Below are 22,458 nucleotides of genomic sequence, written 5' to 3'. Positions count from 1 at the left end.
TATTTTTGGGAAAATTTCAGCTGAAAATTTTGCCTATAAATATACTATTATAGACCCTATTTTTATTTGAACCCCAAAACCCAAAAAGTTTGGAAAACCCAATTCTCTCCACCTCCTTCCTCCTCCTTAACATCGTTTTCTTGGTGGATACTGGTGGAGTGCTTCACACTTGAGGAGCAACTGCTAAGGATCTCTGATCGTTGTCTCCGAATTATTTTAAAGGTTAGATTCGATCCCTCGAATTTTTATTCAAGATCTGTATGCTTTTATTTGGATTTTGTATGTGTAAAAGTGTTTTACCATGCCCCCGCTGCGTTTAAAATCCAACAATGGTATCAGAGCATAGGTTGTATGCATATAGATCTGTGGTAAAAATTTCAGAATTTTATATGCTTGTATGAATTAATTATGATTTTTATAAGTTATATCATGGATTAATTTTGTCTGATGAGAAATCGTTTCTCAGAATAATTTTGAATGTTGATCTGGGTTCTACAAGTGTTGTAGATCGTTTGGGTATTTTTTTCATAATTTTATGATTATAGATTTTTTATTATGAATTTTTGAAGTTCTTACAATTAAATTCGTAATTAAATAAATCATATATATATATATATATTATTATTTGTTAGTATGTATATATATATATATCTGTACATCTGCATATGATGTTGCTGCTGTGTTGATTGCTGCACGGTAAAAGAGAAGACACAGGACAGACACGGTACAGAGTAGAGGGACAGGCGCGTGCAGAGCACGCAGAAGGGGGGTGTCGCGCATTCCGGGAATGCGTTACACCCTGTGGCGCATTCACGGAATGCGTTACACCTTTTAATTTGTTAAAAGGGTTGTAACGCATCACCGGAATGCGTTACAGGGCTTGTAACGCATTCCTGTAATGCGTTATAGCCCGACTGTTTACATTAAAATTGATTTTCTGGGAGTTTCGTAACTCCGTTTTAGGCGTGCAATATACCGTTGGATTCGTTTTTCCGAGATGGATCTAATGGAGTGATCAATTTTAGTTTATATAAAAGTTTTGAACTGTTTATTTTTCCGAAAGTGTTTTAAAGCTGTTTTTAACTGTTTTAACTGCTTTTAAATGCTTCATGTGATACATGGAGATGTATAATGCTTAGACTAATATGCTAGATGATGTAACATGCCTACCTTGATGTTTATTCATGTTTATATATTTGATATATGCTTAGTTTATCATGCGATGATAGATTTAGGTGAACTTAAATGAACATAAGGCGTTTGTTAGACAACCTAGTATAGTGAAATTGTTTCATAACCTTAATAACAATATTATGAATACAATCATGAGATTCTTGTGTTTGTGAAACACGTAATTGAATATGAATTTTCGATATGAGAGAAAGGATGATTCTGTCAACAACAGATTTTGATCTGTAAGAAAGGGTTATTAAGTGACGCCTCTTGACAATGCTCCACCCGATCTGGGAATCATCTGATTATTGATTATTGATTTGAAATATTTAATTTAAAAGGAAGAATCTCTTTATAATATGATTATGATTGTAACGTAATATAATCCCTCTAAAATTAAATAATATCAAGTAGTAATTGGCCAATGATACAACGGGCTTGTATCGGTCATAGCCTTCCAACATAATAGAAAGTAGTTCTTATTTTTGAATCATTGTCGGTTCGTGCTACAGCCGAGGGCTTTGATTTTGAAATAAGAAATACTTGTCTATTACATAGAGATGTGTACATTGAATAAGAATCTAAAGGTCGGTACGTGCCACAGCCGTGGGCCTTTGGGGACTGATTCAACTGTACGGAATGTTGGGTTAGACTTGACTTAGAATATTGAGTTTGTCGTGCCACAGCCGAGACTCAATTATTCAAGAGGCTAAAGTTTGATTTGGGAATAACATAAGATGTAATTGACAAGAGTTGTCTACCTATTGAACATTACATGGCGGCTCGTGCTACAGCTGGGGTTGTGTAATGGAATGTAGGATCCCTATTCCCATTAGCATTATGAATGCTTAATTTTTCACGTAGGGGGTTGAATAAATTAGATAAACTAGTGGGAGCCACTTATGAATAAAGATCCGATTCATATAATGTTTTAAAATGAAATCGAATGTTTTCTAAGTGTTGTTATGTGTTTATCATTTACAGATTTACTTTGTACGTTATGTTTTCTGCACTATCACTCAGGAGCATACTGGATGCTCACAAATTGACTGGTCCTAATTATGCTGACTGGCTTCGAAACTTGAGAATTGTTCTCAGGATTGAGAAGCTGGAATACGTGATTGACTCACCTAAGCCTACTGAACCTGCTAGTGATGCACATAATGATGAACATGTTGTGTATCGTAGGTGGATAGATGATGCAAATGTTGCTCAATGCATCATGCTAGCTTCCATGAACATTGAGCTACAGAAGCAACATGAGCATATGGATGCTCACACTATCCTAATGCATCTACAAGAGTTGTATGATGTGGCGGGGAGGACAGCTAGATATGAGATATCGAAGGAGTTGTTCGGTTGTAGGATGTCTGAGGGATCATCTGTGAATGACCATGTACTTAAGACGATCAATTTGATTGAACATCTTGGACAACTTGGTTTTGCCATGGATGGGGAGCTGAGCCAAGACTTGGTCTTGCAATCGCTTCCGAGTTCGTTCTCGCAGTTTGTTGTGAACTTTCACATGAATAAGTTGGATGTCAGCCTGCCTGAACTCCACAACATGTTGAAGACTGCGGAATCGAATTTTCCCCTTAAGAAGAGTTCTGTTCTTCTAATTGGTGAAGGTTCCAATCCTAAGAAAAGGAAGAGGAACCCTTCCAAGAAGAAGAAAGTAGGTGAAGAAAATCCGGTTCCACCAAAAGCTGAAGACCCCAAGAGCAAAGTTGTTTGCTTTCACTGTAACAAGTGGGGCACTGGAAGAGGAACTGCAAGGTTTACCTTGCAGAATTGAAGAAGAAGAAGGGTAGTGAGACTACCGCTTCTGATTCAGGTATGTTCATGATAGAAGTGAATATGTCATTAAATCAAATTTCTACTTCGGTATTAGATACCGCCTGTGGTTCTCAAATCTGCAATTTGTTGCAGGGACCAAGGAGAAGTAGGACTCTTGAGGAAGAGGAGGTGATTCTACTGATGGAAAATGGAGCAAGAGTTGCTGCTGAAGATGTAGAATCATTTCATTTACATATGCCTACGGGCAAGACTATTGTTTTAAATAATTGTTATTTTGTTCCCTCGATTGTGAGGAATATTATTCCCATGTTAGACTTGGCTGGATTTTCATTTATTATTGAGAATAATGAATGTTCTATTCTTAGAGATAATATTCTTTTTGGACGTGGTGCTTTAAATAATGGTCTGTATTAATGTGACATGATTTACTTCAGATTGAACAAACTAATAAAAGAAAAGGGATGATGAAAATCTCACTTTATAGTGGCACTGCAGTCTCCATTTAGTAGACATGGAGAGAGGACTGCAAATTTGCTAGGAATGGTACACACAGATGTATGTGGACCAATGTCTACGCAAGCCATGGGTGGATTTTCATACTTCATTACTTTCATAGATGATAGATATAGATTCGGATATGTGTTTATGAAACACAAGTTTGAAGCCTTTGAAAAGTTCAAAATGTATAAGTAAGAAGTGGAGAAACAAACCAAACATAGTATTATAATTCTTTGATTAGATCGAGGTGGTGAATACTTTAATGGAGTGTTTCTAGATTATCTCAAAGTAAATGGTATAGTCTCCCAGTGGACTCCTCCAGATTGGTATTTGAAAGGAGAAATTGAACTTTATTAGACATAGTCCGGTCCATGATGAGCTATAAGAATCTTCCAGTATTCCTATGGGGTTATGCATTGGAAACCTCAGCATATTTACTGAATAAGGTGCCTTCAAAATCTGTTCCTCAAACTCTGTATGAGATATGAAAAGAAAGGAAACCGAGTCTTAAACACGTTAAGATTTGGGGATGTCCAGCTTATGTCAAGTAAGTTGACCCAGATAAGCTGGAATATCGATCCGTAAAATGTAGTTTTGTGGGATATCCTAAAGAGACTTTAGGGTATTACTTTTACACCGATCATCGGGTGTTTGTCTCCAGACATGCTACCTTCTTGGAAAAGGAGTTTATCCTTGAAGGAAACAGTGGGAGCAAAATTGATATTGATGAAGTTCAAGAAGCACAAACTACGACGGATCAAGTGGAAACACCTGTTCTGACTGAACAACCTTTTGTGGAACAGCCCATTCATAGAACAGGGAGAGTGTCTCGCCAACCTGAGAGGAAATACGGCCTTGTCATTGAGAATGACAATGAGTTGTCGATCATTGATGATGACGACCCTGTAACCTATAATGAGGCTATGAGTAGTGTTGACTCAGAGAAATGGCATAGTGCCATGAAATCCGGAATGAAATCTATGTATACGGGATACAAAAGAATGATTAGAGCAGATGGCCAGGTGGAGACCTTTAAGGCCAGGCTTGTGGCAAAAGAATTCAAACAAAGGCAATGGATTGACTTTGATAAAACCTTTTACCTGTATCCCTGTTATAATCAGTTCGGATTTTGCTTGCGATTGCTGCTTAATACGACTATGAGATCTGGAAAATAGCCAGATGGTTTTCTTTCCAAGAGAAATGAAAACCTAGTGTGTAAGCTGCTGCGAACCATATGTGGTTTAAAGCAAGCTTCTCGAAAGATGGAACATTCATTTTGATGAGACAATCAAAGAGTTTGATTTTATCAAAAACGAAGATGAACCATGCGTCTACAAAAGGGTTAGTGGGAGCGCGGTAACATTTCTTGTATTGTATTAAAATAGAGTTGACACACATAAAAACATATCAGACCCACTCATAAAGCTACTTTATGAAAGTCACTTTGATCGTCATAAAGACAAGATGGGTATTAGATACCAGAGTGATTGGCTTTAGTACAAGTGGGAGATTGAAAGGAATATGTCCTAAGTCCAATCATGTATTAGTATTTAGGAATAACTTTTTATGTAATCTGTTTTGATTTCATTGATATTAATAAAAGACTTGTTTTGTTTTTATTACGGGCTCTATCTATTTAAGTGTTTAAATAAGATATATTATAGTTTAGAGTAAAGCTTTTTATGGATTATGATGAGATCATAATAGTGAGACCTAAAAGATGATAACTCTAAACTTAAATAGTTCCTGGTCATAGGATTACTAACTGGTAATTAATAATCCACAAAGATCGGTACATACTATGCTTGCTTCATTATGAAGGATGTCTGTTCTCATAGATATTTGTGTGGTGACACTATAGCTAGTATGTAGGTGCTTATTATAGAATAAGTTCACTGAACATGACTCGCCCAGCTGAACAACTGATGGAGTTCACTCACGTGTCAGCAGTTGTTCACATAGTGATAGTTGTACAAGTATCCTTAGACTTGAGGTCATCATAGTCATCTTGTGTACACTGAACTATGCTTTGGTTTAGTTCTTAGTCTCCAGGGACAATTATTAGGGCTCTACTGGGTATAGAAATTTATACACGAAGATAGTGTATGATCAATAAAGGATCTACCCCTTCCAGTGAAGGAAGCGAATGTTCAAGGCTGATCCACTTATGCTAGTTCAGGAATTTCTGGCCAGAGTGAATAAAATTAGAAAGGAGTTTCTGATTTGTATAGAACTAAGCATAGTAAATGGTAAGCAAGTGATTAAATTAGATAGGCTTGACACGAGATCCATGCCTTGTATTTAATCGGGATATTGTAGGGTAGAAGGAGTTTATTGTACGGTAACTATTCACTGAATAGGTTCTTGGTATTCTAAGCAGTGAATTCATATTATCCGGATAGTCGCGATATGCTGAGAAGTATTCCTCACGATGTAGAATAAATGTGATTAATTAATTAATCATATTTAATAAATTAGAGAATTTATATAAATAATGATAAAATAGTTTTATTATTATTTATTTCTACTACCGGCTTAATATTGAACCTACAGGGTCACACCATAAAAAGAGAATGATTTAATGGTGGAGGAATTAATTAATAATGGATGATAATTATTTATTTATGAAATAAATAATTAATTGGCAAATTTAATAATTGATTAAATGAGATTTAATTGATTATAAATTAATTAAGAAAAGTTCTTAATATTATTAATTAAAGGATTTAATTTTTGGAAATTAAATCAAGAGAGAGAATTATTTCTAAAGTATTTAGAAAAAGAATTAATAATTAAAAGGTGTTTTAATTATTAATGAGAATAATAAATGGGATAATAATAATAATATTTTTAGGAAAATTTCAGCTGAAAATTTTGCCTATAAATATACTATTATAGACCCTATTTTTATTTGAACCCCAAAACCCAAAAAGTTTGGAAAACCCAATTCTCTCCACCTCCTTCCTCCTCCTTAACATCGTTTTCTTGGTGGATACCGGTGGAGTGCTTCACACTTGAGGAGCAACTGCTAAGGATCTCTGATCGCTGTCTCCGAATTATTTTAAAGGTTAGATTTGATCCCTCGAATTTTTATTCAAGATCTGTATGCTTTTATTTGGATTTTGTATGTGTAAAAGTGTTTTACCATGCCCCCGCTGCGTTTAAAATCCAACATGATATACATGATTCGTAGGTAATTTTAACCATCTTACTTGCCCTATGTAATCACGATAAATAACTTGTGCATTAAACCGTTATGTTGTCAAATTCTATAGACATATAGGGTCTCAATATATTGGTGTTTATTCAGCTTCTATCTTTTTTGTGGATGTTTGGTAGTATGGTATTCGTACAACGAAAGTTGGCGTTTATCAGTTTCGTGTTATCTGATTAGTGTCATCACCATTACATGCTAAGGTTAAGAACGAAAAGGCTATTAAATGAAGTATTTAATAAAGTTAGAATCCCATGTTTGTGTCATATAGTATTCAACTCTTTTTAATCTCCTAGTTTGTGCTCTTTATTATAATTCTTAGTTAATCTTAGTATAAAACAACCTCAATTTGTTATTCGTCTTAGCATTAGATAATAATCATACTAGTGTTGCATAAATACATTGATTGAAATTAACCTAAACCAGTCCCTGTGGGAACGAACTAGAATTAATTTTATATTACTTGCGATCGCTTATACTTGCGTGAATATTAGCGCGTGTTATAGCCCTAACAAGTTTTTGGTGCCTCTTTCAGGGACTGCGGTTTTTATTTTAGTTTATGTGTTTGTCATCTTTGGTCATTAAAGTTCAGTGACTCGGACATTGTTACTTACTTATTTCCTTGACGTGTTTCAGGTATTCTAGCGAGCATATATGCATACGTGTTCTCGGTGTCGTAAGAGAACACTGGATCAAGCTGAGGAAGAAGTTGTAGTTGAGGAGAAAGTTGAAGAAGAGATCTTAGTTGAGAAAGAAGAAGAGGTTCTTATTGCAATGGGAGAACCAGAAGGGAATCCAAAGGCTTTGATGGACTACTCTCAACCGAAGATCAATGAAATTCAGTCTAGCATTGTTCGACCAGCCATCCCGGCTAATACCTTTGAGATCAAGTCGAGCACGATTCATATGATACAGAACTCACTTCAGTTTAGGGGTTCTCTAACAGAAGACCCTAACTTGCACATTAGAGATTTCATCGAGATCTGCGATACTTTCAAGTTCAATGGAGTTTATGAAGATGCTATTAAGTTGAGGCTTTTCCCATTCTCTCTGCGGGATAAAGCTAAGTGTTGGTTACATTCTCTGCCACCAGGGTCTATCACCAAATGGGAGGATCTTGCTCAAAAGTTCTTAACTAAATTCTTTCCTATGACAAAGACTGCTGCAATCATAAATGCACTTACTCAATTTGCTCAGCAATCTGGAGAATCTTTATGTGAGGCTTGGGATCGATATAAGGAGATGCTAAGGAAGTGTCCTCATCATGGGATGCCTGACTAAATGATCATTAACTATTTTTATAATGGTTTGGGTGCTATTTCTAGACCCATGCTTGATGCAGCATCAGGAGCAGCCTTGTGCGCTAAAAGCTACGATGAAGCTTATGAATTGATTGAACTGATGGCTGCTAATGAATACCAGAATCCTACTTAGAGACTATCTTAGGGCACGGTAGCAGGAATTCTGGAGTTGGATGCAGCTACTGCTATAGCTGCTCAACTTAAGGTTTTGACAATGAAGGTGGATTCTCTGTCTAATTATGGAGTTAATAAGATCACTAGTTTCTGTGAACTTTGTGCTGGTGCCCATGAGACTGATCAGTGTGCCATTTCTAGTGAATCAGCTCAGTTCATGAGCAACTTTCAGAGGTCGCAGCAACTTGTACCAGCCACCTATCATCCTAACAACCGCAATCATCCTAACTTTAGCTGGAGCAACACTTAGAATGCGGTTCAACAACCTTATCAGCAGTATCTAGCAAAGGAGTACAACCCCCCTGGTTTTCAGCAACCGCAATATGCACCAAGGCAACAACTCCAGCTGCAACAGTCTAATGAAAAATCTGAATTGGAAGAGTTGAGGCTCATGTGCAAAAGCCAAGCGGTTCAATCAAGGCCTTGGAAAATCAAATTGGAAAAATTGCCACTGCCTTATTAAATTGTCAACCTGGTACACTTCCTAGTGATACTGAAATACCAGGAAAGAGGGAAGCTAAGGAGCAGGTAAAGGCAATTACATTAAGGTCTGGGAAGGTTGCAAATCCTGAACACTCTCAAGTTTTGGATGAAGAAGTTGTAGCTAAGGAAGAAGTGCAGAAGGAAGCTGAAGTGGAACCAAGGAAGACTACTGTTGAATACACTGGGAGAAACAGATATATCCTCCACCTCCATTTCCTAAGAGGTTGCAGAAGAAAAGGCTGGATAAGTAGTTTAAAAAGTTTCTGGAGGTGTTCAAGAAACTTCACATAAACATACCTTTCATTGAAGCTCTTGAATAGATGCCTAGTTATGCGAAGTTTATGAAAGGTATACTCTCTCGGAAGGTGAAACTTGATGACTTAGAGACAGTTGCTCTCACGGAGGAATGCAGTGCTGTGTTGCAACAGAAGTTGCCTCCGAAGCTTAAAGATCCTGAAAGCTTAACTATTCCTTGCACCACTGGAAAGGTGTCATTTGACAAATGCTTATGTGACTTGGGAGCTAGCATCAATCTAATGCCTTTGTCAAACTTCAAAAAGTTGGACTTACCTGATCCAAAACCCACTTATATGACTCTGCAGCTAGCCGATCGTTCTATTACATATTCGCGAGGCATTGTTGAGGATGTTTTGGTCAAGGTGGATAAACTCATCTTTCCTGCTGATTTTGTAATTCTTAATTTCGAGGAAGATAAGAAGATTCCCATAATCTTGTGAAGACAATTCTTGGCTAGAAGGGTGAGCTTACCATGCGAGTGCTGGATTAGGATGTAACTTTTAATGTGTTTAATTTCATGAAATTCCCTACAGAAAATGAGGAGTGCTTAAAAGTGGAGTTGGTCGATTATGTGTTTACTTCAGAACTTGATCAATTGCTAAGGTCTAATGCCCTAGAAAAGGCCTTATTGGGGAATTCTGATAGTGAAGATGATGAAGGTGATGAATAATTGCAATATCTGAATGCTTCTCCCTGGAAGAGGAAGATGAATATGCCTTTTGAATCTCTTGGAATGGTGGAGCTGAACAAATCTTCCAAACGCCTCAAACCATCTATTGAGGAAGCTCTTACACTTGAGCTTAAATCATTACCTGAACACTTAAGGTATACTTTTTTAGGTGATACATATACTTTGCCTGTTATTATAGCATCTGACCTTTCAGGTAGTGATGAGGGAAAACTCTTAAGAATTATGAGAGAATTCAAATCGGCAATTGGATGGACGATAGAAGATATTAAGGGAATCAGACCTTCTTATTGTATGCATAAAATTCTGCTAGAGGAAGGTAGCAAGCCTACTGTTGAGCAATAAAGAAGGCTAAATCCTATCATGAAAGAAGTCATGAAGAAAGAAATTCTCAAATGGCTGGATGCAGGGATCATCCATCCCATTTCTGACAGTTCTTGGGTGAGTCCAGTTCAGTGTGTACCAAAGAAAGGAGAAGAATGAGCTTATTCCTACTCTAACAGTCACGGGATGGAGAGTTCACATGGATTACAGGAAGCTGAATAAGGCCACGAGAAAGGATCACTTCCCTCTGCCGTTTATTGATCAGATGCTTTACAGGTTGGCTGTGCATGAGTACTACTGTCTTCTGGATGGCTATTCGGGATATAATCAGATTTGCATTGCTCCGAAAGATCAGGAAAAGACTACTTTCATTTTTCCATTTGGTACTTTCACTTTTAGAAGAGTTTTTTTTGGGTCGTGTGGGGCACCGGCCACATTTCAGAGATGCATGATGGCTATCTTCTCTGACATGATTGGTCAGAATGTGGAAGTGTTCATGGATGATTTCTCTGTGTTTGGTAATTTATTTGATGGGTGCTTACAGAATCTTGGCGACGTTCTTAAAAGGTGTGTTGAGACCAACTTGGTTTTCAACTGGGAGAAATGTCACTTTATGGTGCGATATGGCTTTATTTTTGGTCACAAGGTCTCTAGTAAGGGTCTTGAGGTGGACAAAGCCAAGGTGGGGGTCATTGAAAATTTTCCTCCACCAATTTATGTTAAGGGAGTTCGCAGCATTCTTGGTCATGCGGGTTTCTATAGGTACTTCATCAAGGACTTTTCAAAAATTTCTAAACCTTTGTGCAATCTTCTAGAGAAAGATGTCACGTTAAAGTTTGATGATGAGTGTCTAGCTGCTTTTGAGTCCTTATGGAAAAGTTTGATCACGGAACCTGTCATAACTACACCTGATTGGAATGAACCTTTTGAGATGATGTGCGATGCAAGTGACTATGCAGTGGGAGCAGTTCTTGGGCAGAAAAAGAACAACATATTTCATGTGGTCTACTATGCTAGTAAGACCCTAAATGGTGCTCAACTGAATTATACTACTACTGAAAAAGAAGTTTTGGCTATTGTCTACAATTTTGAGAAGTTTTGATCTTATTTGCTTGGGACGAAGGTGACAGTTTTCATTGATCATGCTGCGATTCGATATTTCGACTCGAAGAAGGACTCGAAGCCTAGATTGATTAGATGGGTTCTTTTGCTTCAGGAATTTGAATTAGAGATCAAGGACAGAAAAGGTACTGAGAATCAAGTTGTTGATCATCTCTCGCGTTTAGAAGATCCAAGTGCAACTTTACAAGATAAGACATTGATATATGAGTCTTTTTCCGATGAGCAGCTATTTGAAGTGCAAGAGGAAGAACCGTGGTTTGCAAACATTGTGAACTACCTTGTGAGTAAAATCATGCCTCCAGACTTTCCCTACGCTCAATGGAAGAAGTTTCTTCATGAGGTGAAGTGGTACATGTGGGACGAACCATATCTATTTAGGCAAGGAGCTGACCAAATCATTAGGAGATGTATTCCATACATCAAAATGGGAGGGATCTTGCGAGATTGTCATTTTACTGTTTATGGAGGCCACTATGGTGGAGAGAAGACAGCAGCTCGGGTCCTTTAAGCCGAATTATTCTGGCCTACATTATTTAAGGATGCGCATCACTTTGTTTTGAAGTGTGATCGATGCCAGCGTGTGGGTAATATGTCCAAGAGGGATGAGATGCCTCTTACTGTGCTTCTCGAGGTTGAAGTCTTCGATGTTTGGGGAATCGACTTCATGGGGCCGTTTGTCTAATCTTGCAATAATTAGTATATCTTATTGGCGGTCGATTATGTGTCGACATGGGTTGAAGTCGAGGCTTTGCCGATAAATAATGCGAAGGTAGTGCTTAATTTTCTTCAAAAGCAGATATTCACACGATTTGGGACTCCAAGAGTCATAATCAGTGACGAGTTATCGCATTTTCGTAATCATAAGTTCACTACCATGATGAAAAGGTAAATGTGAATCATTGCATTGCAACAGCCTACCATCCTCAGACTAATGGTCAAGCTGAGGTGTCGAACAGGGAGATCAAGTGTATTTTAGAAAAAGTCGTGTGTCCATCAAGGAAGGATTGGTCTTTGAAGCTTGATGAAACTGTTTGGGCATATAGAACATCATACAAGACTCTGTTGGGAATGTCGCTGTTTCAGTTGGTTTATGGTAAGGGGTGTCATTTTCCTGTGAAGCTCGAGCATAAAGCATATTGGGCTTTGAAGAAGTTGAACCTTGACTTGGACGCAACTAGTAAAAAGAGAATGCTTCAATTGAATGAACTCGACGAATTTCGGTTGCAATCTTATGAAAATAACACAATGTACAAGGAGAAGGTCGAAATGTGGCACGATAGGGGTCTAGTGCTCAAGTCATTTGTGCCAGGATAACAAGTCTGTTATTTAACTCTCGTCTCCGTCTTTTTCCTGTAAAATTAAAGTTGAGATGGTCAGGGCCTTTCATAATCAAAACAGTATTTCCGCATGGAGCTGTGGAGATTTTTGAGAATGATCCAGGCCAAGCATTTAAGGTAAATGGTCAGAGGTTGAAGAATTACTATGGGGATATGGCAAACCGTGACGTGGTTAGTGCCGTTTTATTGTCTACTTGATCTCGAGATTCTACGTCAAGCTAACGATGTAAACCAAGCGCTTCTTGGGAGGCAACCCAAGTTTGTTGTACATTAGAAGATAGAGGAAGCAAAAAGAAAAGAGAAAAACACAAAAAAAAAATCAGAAAAAACAATAAAATCCAGGGCCAACTACAGTAGCACGGCCCGCTCGCGCCGAGGAGCGTAGAGGTCGCGTTGTTTTTTTAGTAACTGGGCGCGCGACCGTGCTGACCTGGCGCACGGCCGCGTTGAATTGACAGAAATTGGGTGCGTCCGCGCCGAGGTGGAGCGGCCGCGCTGGGTCCCTGTATTCGAAAAAAAATATAAGTCAGTTTTTGAAGAGAAATTTGGGAATTTTACTATAAAATCAATTCCCACCCGAATTTTACTCTTCCACATCCTAAATTTCCCTCTCCAAATCAAACCCATTATTCCCATTATTCCCATAATCAATTCCCACTCCTTTTTCATAACTAATTCTCTCTCAATCTCCTATATATACATACACTTATACACAAACTTCTCCACCATTTCTCAAAACTCTCAAACACACAATCTCTCTTAAAACTTCTATTCTCTCAAACTTTTTCAATCTCTATGGCACCAAAAAGACAGCGAACTCAAGTAAGCAGCAGCACCACTGATTCTTTGAGTACAGGTGGTGTGAGGCCTAGGTTCAACTCCCGAGGCTGAGGCAGAGTATATGAGGTTGCTTTTGAAGCCTATAGCCAAGGAGCATGGTTTTCTGCCATCGGGGAAAGATGGTTAGTTGTTGGAGATGATCTTGGAGATGGGCTGGGTTATTTTCTGCGAGACACCCGATGCTGTGCCCATGAGTGTGGTGCATGAGTTTTATGCTAATGCTAAGGCGGAGAAGAATGGTTTCATGATGGGGAGGGGGATGATGGTGGATTACAGTGCGGAGGCGATTCGTAGGGTGATTGAGCAGCCCGAGAGGAAGGAGAAGCAGGAGAACTGGAAAGAGAAAACTCCGACGGAGTTTAACTTGGATTTGATTGTTGCTACCCCGTGTGTGCCTGAGACTCAATGGAAGTTCAAGAAGGGCACGAATGAGTACACCATATTCCCTGCTTCATGCATGAATAGGTTTGCACGTGCATGTAATTCTTTTATTTGTGCTAATATCATGCCATCTTCTCACGTGCATGAGATTACTGTGGAGCGTGCATGTTTACTGTGGGATATTCTGCAAGGAGACTATATGGATCTTGGGATGGTTATCCATCAGGATATTCTGAGGTTTTTGCGAGGGAGTACTACGGGGTCGATACCCTATGCGTCCATTGTAACAAAGTTATGCGTGGCGGTTGACGTTCGTTATCCCACACATGAGCAGCTGCAGCTCCCTAGTGCTCCGATTGATGGTTCGACATTATTGAATATGATAGAGTGGTATGGTGGGAAGCCCAATCCTAAAGGGCTTGGATATTATTATGACCATCTGCCAGGTGGAAGACCAGCGGATCAGACTTATGCTGGTGGGTCCTCACAGGCTCGTCGAGCAGCTTGGAGAGCTCAGTTGAGAGAGGAGGTTGGTCCTTCGGGATTGCAGCAGCAGCAAGAGGAAGCACAAGGCAGTGTTTGTTTGAGTACGACGCAGTATAGGCGTTTAGCTAGGAGGATGGATGCGATGCATGATATTCATAGCAGGTTTGAACATGACCTGACTCAGGCATTGGGGACTGCTTTCAGAGCCACAAGAGTTGAAATCCAGTGGCCAGTATTCGGTGAGGACTTTGTGTATCCACCTCCAGACACTCCTGACACTCCACCCCTTGAGGGTGATGATCGTGGTTCCGATTAGGTATGCCTGATTCCTTGCTATTACCTTCACCGAGGACAATGAATATTTTAAGTTTGGGGGTATTAGTTAAGGATTTATGTGTTTTGTGTGAGTCACATATAGTTTGCATATTCATGCTAGTTTAGTTCATATAATTGCATATTTGCCATGTAGTAGTTTTTTTTTTGTTTTTTTGAAATTTTTTATAATAGTTTGTTCATATAGTTTCGTGTATTTGCATAATAACATGATCCCTTAGATGATATTTCCGATTGATTTGTGATATTGATGCTAGTGTAGTGATGTCGTGTTTAGTGATGTTAAGTCTTATCGAGTTGATTTGCATGCTAGAGACAATTGTATTTCACTAAGTCTTATAGGTTGTGTTAGGTAATGAATTACATACAGAGGGGGGGTGAATGTGTTTTTGTGTTTTTATGTTTTCCTTGAACTATTTTGGTTGTGAACAAAGTAAATCAATTGTTGTAGTGAAATATGTTCATGCAGAAATTAAACATGCAATAATAAAGAACACAGATCTTTCGAAACTCACTTAATTTTATATTAAAATTAAGAATGTTTTTCTACAAAATTTCTAGGCTCTTTGTTGATAAAGAGCTTAGCTTCACCTTGAGCGAATACAAGAGTTCCTTGATAAAAAATTGTTACTTCTAACAAAGGACCAGTGTTAAATTTATAATTTAGTTAATTGCTGGTTTACACAGTGTATAATAAGACATGCTATGAACTTTAGTAAACCGTCACTTGTCATTTCCATTTTAGGAAAAGAATATGTTGTGAATATGTTGTGTACTTGATGATCACTTAAACAAAATATCTAAGTAGATCTTACTTAGTGAAATAATGTAGCACTCGACGGATAAGAGTTTTAGTCCCGACGGATAACTCATTATAGTCCCGACGGATGATTAACTTATTATCCATCGAGTGAGTAGCTTATGTAATAATAAGTTTGTAGCACAGTAATGTATGCACCTTTGTATAGAATCTGTAGTAGCATATAAGTCATTTTGACTTTAACTAGATATGCAGAATAGGTTGATTAACTGTACATAAGCAATGTCTTATAATTCTGTATAAGTGAAATGAAGTCAAGTGCCAAAATAGCTACCGACGGATGATTAACAAAGCTTCGACGGATGATCAAATGACTATCAACGGATGTTTAACATAGCAGTCGACGGATGATCAATTAAGTCATCGACGGATGATCTGAAAGTCGACGGATGATCTGAAAGTCGACGGATGATCATATCAAGATTCAAACATCAGTTGAACAGTGAAAGCTGACACACAGCGGTCGAGTTGGATACAAACACACTGTGGAAGCCCATTAACTGGGTAATAGAGGACAAAATGCAGCAAAGATCAAGACTGTTAGATTTTATATTTGTTCAGTTCTTTTGACTTTGTAATCTTGGTAATATATAAACCAAGAGAGTAGCAAATAGAAAAATAACTGAGATAGCTGAGAAACATAAAAACAGAGAAATCTTTGTAAGCAAAATCTTTTAGCATTTCTTGTATTCTCAGTAGTTCTATTTTGTAAGCAGCTGTGAGCATTTCTGCACACAGAGTCCTCTCGATATATTATATATATCTCTGGTGGAATTGTTTAAATCCACCAGAAATTTTTTAAAGACTCTTGTTTTTAATTACTTATGTTTTGATTCATTCAAGTTTACATTCCGCATTGTGCTAATCAAAACAAATATATCCATAATCGAGTTGAACATTTTTATTTCAAGAAAAAGGTTCAAGAATTCCATTCAACCCCCCTTCTATAATTCTTGCTATATTGTTAAGGGACTAACAATTGGTATCAGAGCAAGCTCTTAATCTACAAAGAGTTTAAAGATCAAAACAATTCAGCAAGATGAACAAGAAAGATGTTGGAGTCAAGATTCCTTTTCTTGATAAAGATAATTACCATCATTGGAAGGTAAAGATGCATCTTCATATGCTTTATCAAGATGAGGCCTATGTGGAATGCATAGAAAGAGGCCCTCATGTTCCAATGAGAGCTGCAACAGGAAATGAACCATCTGTTCCAAAGCCAAGGCATGAATGGTCTGATCCTGATATTGAACAAGTCAGGAAAGATAAAAAGGCCATGAACATTCTGTTCAATGGTGTTGATGCAGACATGTTTGATAACATTATCAACTGCAAGACTTCCAAGGAAGTTTGGGATACAATACAGATAATCTGTGATGGTACTGAGCAAGTAAGAGAAAATAAAATGCAGCTCCTGATTCAGCAATATGAGCATTTTCACAATGATGAAAGTGAGTCACTCACTGACATTTTTAGTAGATTCCAAAAGCTACTAAATGCTCTTAAATTGCATGGAAGAGTCTATCAAACTAAAGACTCCAATCTGAAATTTCTCAGATCTCTTCCAATGGAATGGAAACCAATGACAGTCTCATTGAGAAACTCATAAGATTATAAGGAGTTTACTTTGGAGAGACTGTATGGCATTCTGAAGACCTATGAGCTTGAAATAGAGCAGGATGAAAGAATGGAGAGAGGAAAGAAGAAAGGAGGATCCATTGCACTAGTTGCTGATCTGGAAAAGGAGAAGGAAGTGAAGATGGAAGCTGTGGAATCAACTTCAAAGGCCTGTGAAAGCAAGGGTAAAGGGCTAGCTGCAGAAAATGAAGGTTCATTGAGCCAAGATGACATGGAGGACATTGATGAGCACCTAGCATTCCTTTCAAGAAGATTTGCCAAGCTCAAGTTCAAGAAGAACTTTGGAGCTGCCAAGCCAAATAGAAACATGGTGGATAAATCAAAATTCAAGTGTTTCAAATGTGGCTTGGCAGGGCATTTTGCAAATGAGTGTAAAAAGTCAGATTCCAGTAAGAAAAGATTTGAGTCTGTAGATTACAAGCAAAAATACTTTGATCTACTCAAACAAAAGGAAAGGGCTTTTATTACACAAGAGAATGACGGGGCAGCTGATGGCTTGGATGAAGATGAAGAAGTCAGCTATGTCAATCTAGCCCTTATGGCCAAGTCTGATAAAACAGAGACAAGTTCCTCAAGCAATCAGGTAATCACTACAAACCTTGCACATTTATCTAAAGCTGAGTGTAATGATGCAATAAATGACATGTCTACAGAATTGTATCATTTGTGTGTTACACTTAAGTCCCTCACTAAAGAAAATGCTAAAATCAAAGAAAACAACTTGTTTTTGAGTGAGAGGAATAATGTGCTTGAGTCTCAGTTTGTTGAGTTTGAGAAACTAAAAATTGAGTGTAGAATTGCCAAGGAGGAAATAACTAAGTCCTTAAAAAAGGAAGAAATTTTAAAAAAGCAGCTCGATCGTGAACAAGAGGTGATTAAAGCATGGAAAACATCCAGAGATGTTCATGCTCAAATCACCAAGGTTCAAGGAATTGAGTCTTTTTGTGATGAAGCCTGGAAAAAGAATAAGGAGAAACTAGAACCTATTTTGGTAGATGGGTTGCTGACAGATGTAGACTCGACGGATGATGAGGACTATCCGTCGGATAACAAAAAGTGTTATCCGTCGAATGATAAAAATCCTTATCCGTCGGCTGTAAGCAAACCCATTAGCAAAGCCAAATTAACCAAGCTAAATGATAAGTATGGGTCTGTTTCCAAGAACTTTATTTTAGGAGAGTCAAGTCAAGCCAAGAAAGGGAAGAAGGCTAATGTTGATCACATGACTGTCAAACAGTTAAGTGACAGACTTGAGAAGATAGAGGTAAATACAGAGACTAAAAGGAAAAACAATAGGAATGGTAAAGTAGGGATTAACAAACACAATAACTACACACCAGACATATATGCTCCTAGAAAAATCTGTGTCAAGTGTGGTAGTGTAAATCATTTGTCTGTTAATTGCAAATCTTCCATGCCTACTCCCATGTCTGTTCAGCCTCAATTCTCTAACATGAATGCCATGCCTCTCATGCCTGTTAATGCTATGCATACACAGAACATGAATGCACAGTTTGCTAATATGCCATTTGCACCTAATTCATATTATGCTGCATACAATATGCCTCAAATGCCATTTAGCATGCCTTACTGGAATAACATGTTTGCACCAAGCATGCCATTCCCTGTTAGCCATAACATGCATGATAATTCTGTTGCATCTAGTGGTTTCAAAGGCCCAACCCAAATGACTAAGGAAGAATCTGAAATTCCTAAGTCAAATGAGTTAAGACCTAAGAAACAGAAGAAGAAAGCTAACAAGGCAGGACCCAAGGAAACTTGGGTACCTTTAATAACCCCCAAAATTTTGAACTTTTTGTAACCCTTATGAATAGTGTTTTTGCTGAACAAGAAAACTTTTCATGCCACACTATGTAGGGGTTTTTATATGGATATTCTGAGATTTTATTAGTACTCTATATGGTATATAAGTGTATGTAAAGATCGTCAGAATCCAATTCCGAACACTTTGATTTTTCCCGGAAATCCACTAGATACGGAAAGAATTGAGTATAAGGTAACAGGATAAAAATGATTTAAATTAAAGGATTATAAGAGAGGATCATAAGAGGAATATAATGTATTGAGAAAGGTTAAGGAAACCCAAGTAATAAGATCCCGGGTATGATCCCTCAAACGAGCAATGAGAACGAAAGTTAAGCGAACCGTATAACAGATCAGCGGTCATTAGGCAAACAATTAGGAGTTAATCAAGGAGGTTAGGGATGATGAGGTCATCCAACCAATAAGAAGAGGGCAAGTAAGGGATGATGACATCACAAGGTGACATAAGCATGACATAGGGGGGAAGGAGGTGTGGATGAATGATAACCATACAAAGTTCAAGGTTAATAAGGTAATTAACCAAAATCTAATCAAAAAAAACCAAGCTAAGCTAAACAAATCACAAACACAAAATCATTTCATTTTTTCAACCATTGCTCTCGGCTTTTCTCTCCATTTCAAGAAGAAGAATTTCAAAATTCAAGTTCCAAGCTTCCTTAATTGGTAAGATAATTATCTATTACTCCTTATGCATAAATATAGTTATCCTATAAGTTTAAGCCTCCAAATCATTCACAATCTTCTCCAAGAAATCAATGAAGAAGATAATGAATAGTGATTTCAAGATTTTTAACTTGATTTTTCTTGTTTTTCCTTTAAGATCCAAGCATCCCTAAGACATCTCAAGGCTTCTTAAGGCTTCCTAGCTACTCCAATCACTTCAAAGAAGGTATAACATCTCCAAACCCTAGCTTTACTTTGTATATTAGGATGATTTTGATTGTTATGGTAAAAGAGTAGCTTGATGCTTGTAGGTTTAGAGTTTGGGTTGGAGTTGTAGTGAATTGAATGTTGAATCTTGTTGATTAGTAAAGGACTTAAGTATACTTTTAAATTCATGTTGAGAATAACATAAATTGGAGAACTTGAGGTGTTGGGGCTGTTGTAGTGTGATATGGATGGATTTTGGTTGTATGAATGAATTGGGATTGATTGGTGGTTGATTTGGAATGGTATAAATTTGGGAAATCGCGTAAACATAGCCGTCGTAATGTCCGATTTACTTTAGACTGCTTTTGTTCATAACATTAGGACCCCAGAACTCCCTGCTAGGTTTTTACCATTGCCATTTTTAGATAGTTCATGTTACGAGCTTCGTTTTGATATGTGGTTCGTTTGATTCCGATGTACGGTTTAGGAGAAACGGCCATTTTAAGTAACGATGTTTCGCGAACGAACTATTACCCCTCGCCTTACTTTGAAACATAGGTTAAAGACCTTAAATGACTAATTGGAGTATGAAACAATTATGTTAAGTGTATTAGGCAGTTGGTAAGGTACTCGCGAAAGAATTGCCTTAAAACTCGTAATGGTTAATTTATTAAAAATGGTGGAGCCGAGGGTACTCGAGCGACTTAAGAAAATCAGTAAGCGCAAAGCGAGCGTTAGAGTCTAATTTGGTTAAAGTATAGATTTACAAGTGACTTTGGTTTAATTCCAACTTACATGTTATTTATAGGTTACCAGACTCGTCTCGAGCCATTTGTAACCCCAGTCGCTCAGGCAAGTTTTCTACCCGTTATACTGTTGTTGTGATGTAAATATATGTATATGCATTATCTTGTGATAAGTGCATGATTGTTATTAGCAAATTTTGCAATATATTGGAGCATGCTGATATGGTATATATGCATGTCTGTTTCATAATCTGGTTATCTATCTGTTGATTTCAATGCTTATAGTTGCATAATACCTATGTTAGAAATAAGCAGTAGTTGCGTATACCCTTAGTATAGGGGACCCAAAAGTGAACATATTTCTAAACCGGGAGTCGATGTTCCTGAGTATATTATATATATATATATATTTATATATATATGGATATAGTTTTCAAAACTATTGATCGAATAAGGTTTATTCGATAACTTTATTTTATTTAATGAATATTATTTGAATATTCATTCGAGGACTTATGACTCTGTTTATTCTATTTAATGATTATTAATTGGATATTCATTTGAGGATGTATGACTCCGTTTATTTTATTTAATGAATATTATTTATAATATTCATTCAAGGTATTATGACTCCGCTTATTATTTAATAATATTCTTTATTTTATTAAAGAATAATGTTTCGATAATTAAACTTATTTTCGATTATTCAAATAAAGATAGTACTTTCGTATAAGTATATCTTTGGTTATTTAATATTCATTTCAAGTATGAGTTTTAAAACTTCTACTTCGATTATTTTTATAAGGATTATCTTTATGAGAATATTATTTAAATAATAATATTCAGATATTTCTAATATATTGGGACTGATTTATTTTAATAAATCAACATTACTCCAAACATTCTTAAAAATGTTTTCGAGTCTTCAAAATGATTTCTAAAAGTTAGAGAAGATTCCCGAAACTCATTCTTTTATATTTAAGATCCTCCTTTCGAAGGGGATTTAAATACTCGCTCAAAACCTGGGGGATCCGGCTCTGTGGTGTATTTTACATTCACAACGTGGTTGCTGTTTTGAGAAAACAATTTGATTACTTGCCCAACGTTCGAGAAGTAAGTCCCTCTAATTGAGTCGGCATAAGCGACAGGCCGGGGTACGGTCTATCAAAGTGTAAGTGGCCGGGTGGCAGTCCATCAACGCGTAAGAGGCCGGGTGGCGGTCCAGCACAAGGTCCTTATGTGGCTAGGGTGATGACCGGTGGGGGATTCATCCATCTACTAGTAGAAAAGGTTACTTATTGGTATCTTTGCCTGATCAGCAAGATATCGGGTTTATGCCAAAATTCTTTTCCTTTCCAAAATTAATTGGATGTTACAAACTCTGTTCATACTTTACATAACAGAGGTTCCAGGAAATGTTTAAAGAGATATATATGTGGATATATATATCGGGACTAAATAAAGTATCTCGTAACTTTATTTCATTCAATAATATTTCAAAGATTGAATCTATTCAAGTCTTAACTTGTGGTCTCATCTATGGGATGACCTTTTGAAACCTATAATACTTTGAACAGTGGTAGTTCAAGTAGCCTTATAAATGATATAAGTATAGTGAAGTAATTGGTAACTTCATCCCTTGTTTTTGCTTATATCTAGTAAGTAATTATCTTTCACCTGATAAAGGTTTCCAGCAAGTTATCCTTTTAGATGCTTGCGTTATTGTTTACATTATATATTATCTTGCGAGCTGTAATGCTCACTCTTGCTTTATTTCTTCATCACACAACAACAGTTAGGAAAGATGGCCAGACTCCAGCAGACCCAGCGCAAGAGCGTGGGAAGCGCCCCGCGCCTTCCCGTTGAGATCATAGCTGCTATAGCTGCAGAGGTAGATCTATTTGTAGATCAAACCTTCTACTTTTGGGAATCAATTATGTATAATTATAACTTGTGGCAGATAATGGCAATTAATTGTAAACTTATCAAGTAATCATTTTTGGGTTGTAATAACTTTTAAATTGTGGATTCAAAGACTTGTACTTATTTCAATTTCATCTCTGAGACTATAATGGGTTGTGGTGTGTGTTA

General features: G+C 37.3%; 1 non-coding gene across 1 annotated transcript; it reads right to left on the bottom strand.

Annotated features, from left to right (window-relative positions):
* Positions 1-7,846: 7,846 nt before the first annotated feature.
* LOC141670190 (small nucleolar RNA R71) lies at positions 7,847-7,953 on the bottom strand. Its single transcript, XR_012554432.1, has one exon. It is a non-coding gene; the product is annotated as a small nucleolar RNA R71 (small nucleolar RNA).
* Between the last annotated feature and the right edge of the window lie 14,505 nt (positions 7,954-22,458).

The sequence above is a fragment of the Apium graveolens genome, chromosome 6 (genome assembly GCF_009905375.1).
Source record: "Apium graveolens cultivar Ventura chromosome 6, ASM990537v1, whole genome shotgun sequence".
NCBI lineage: Eukaryota > Viridiplantae > Streptophyta > Magnoliopsida > Apiales > Apiaceae > Apium > Apium graveolens.
The sequence above is the reverse complement of the archived record's forward strand: the minus strand, read 5'-3'. Positions and strand labels throughout refer to the sequence as shown.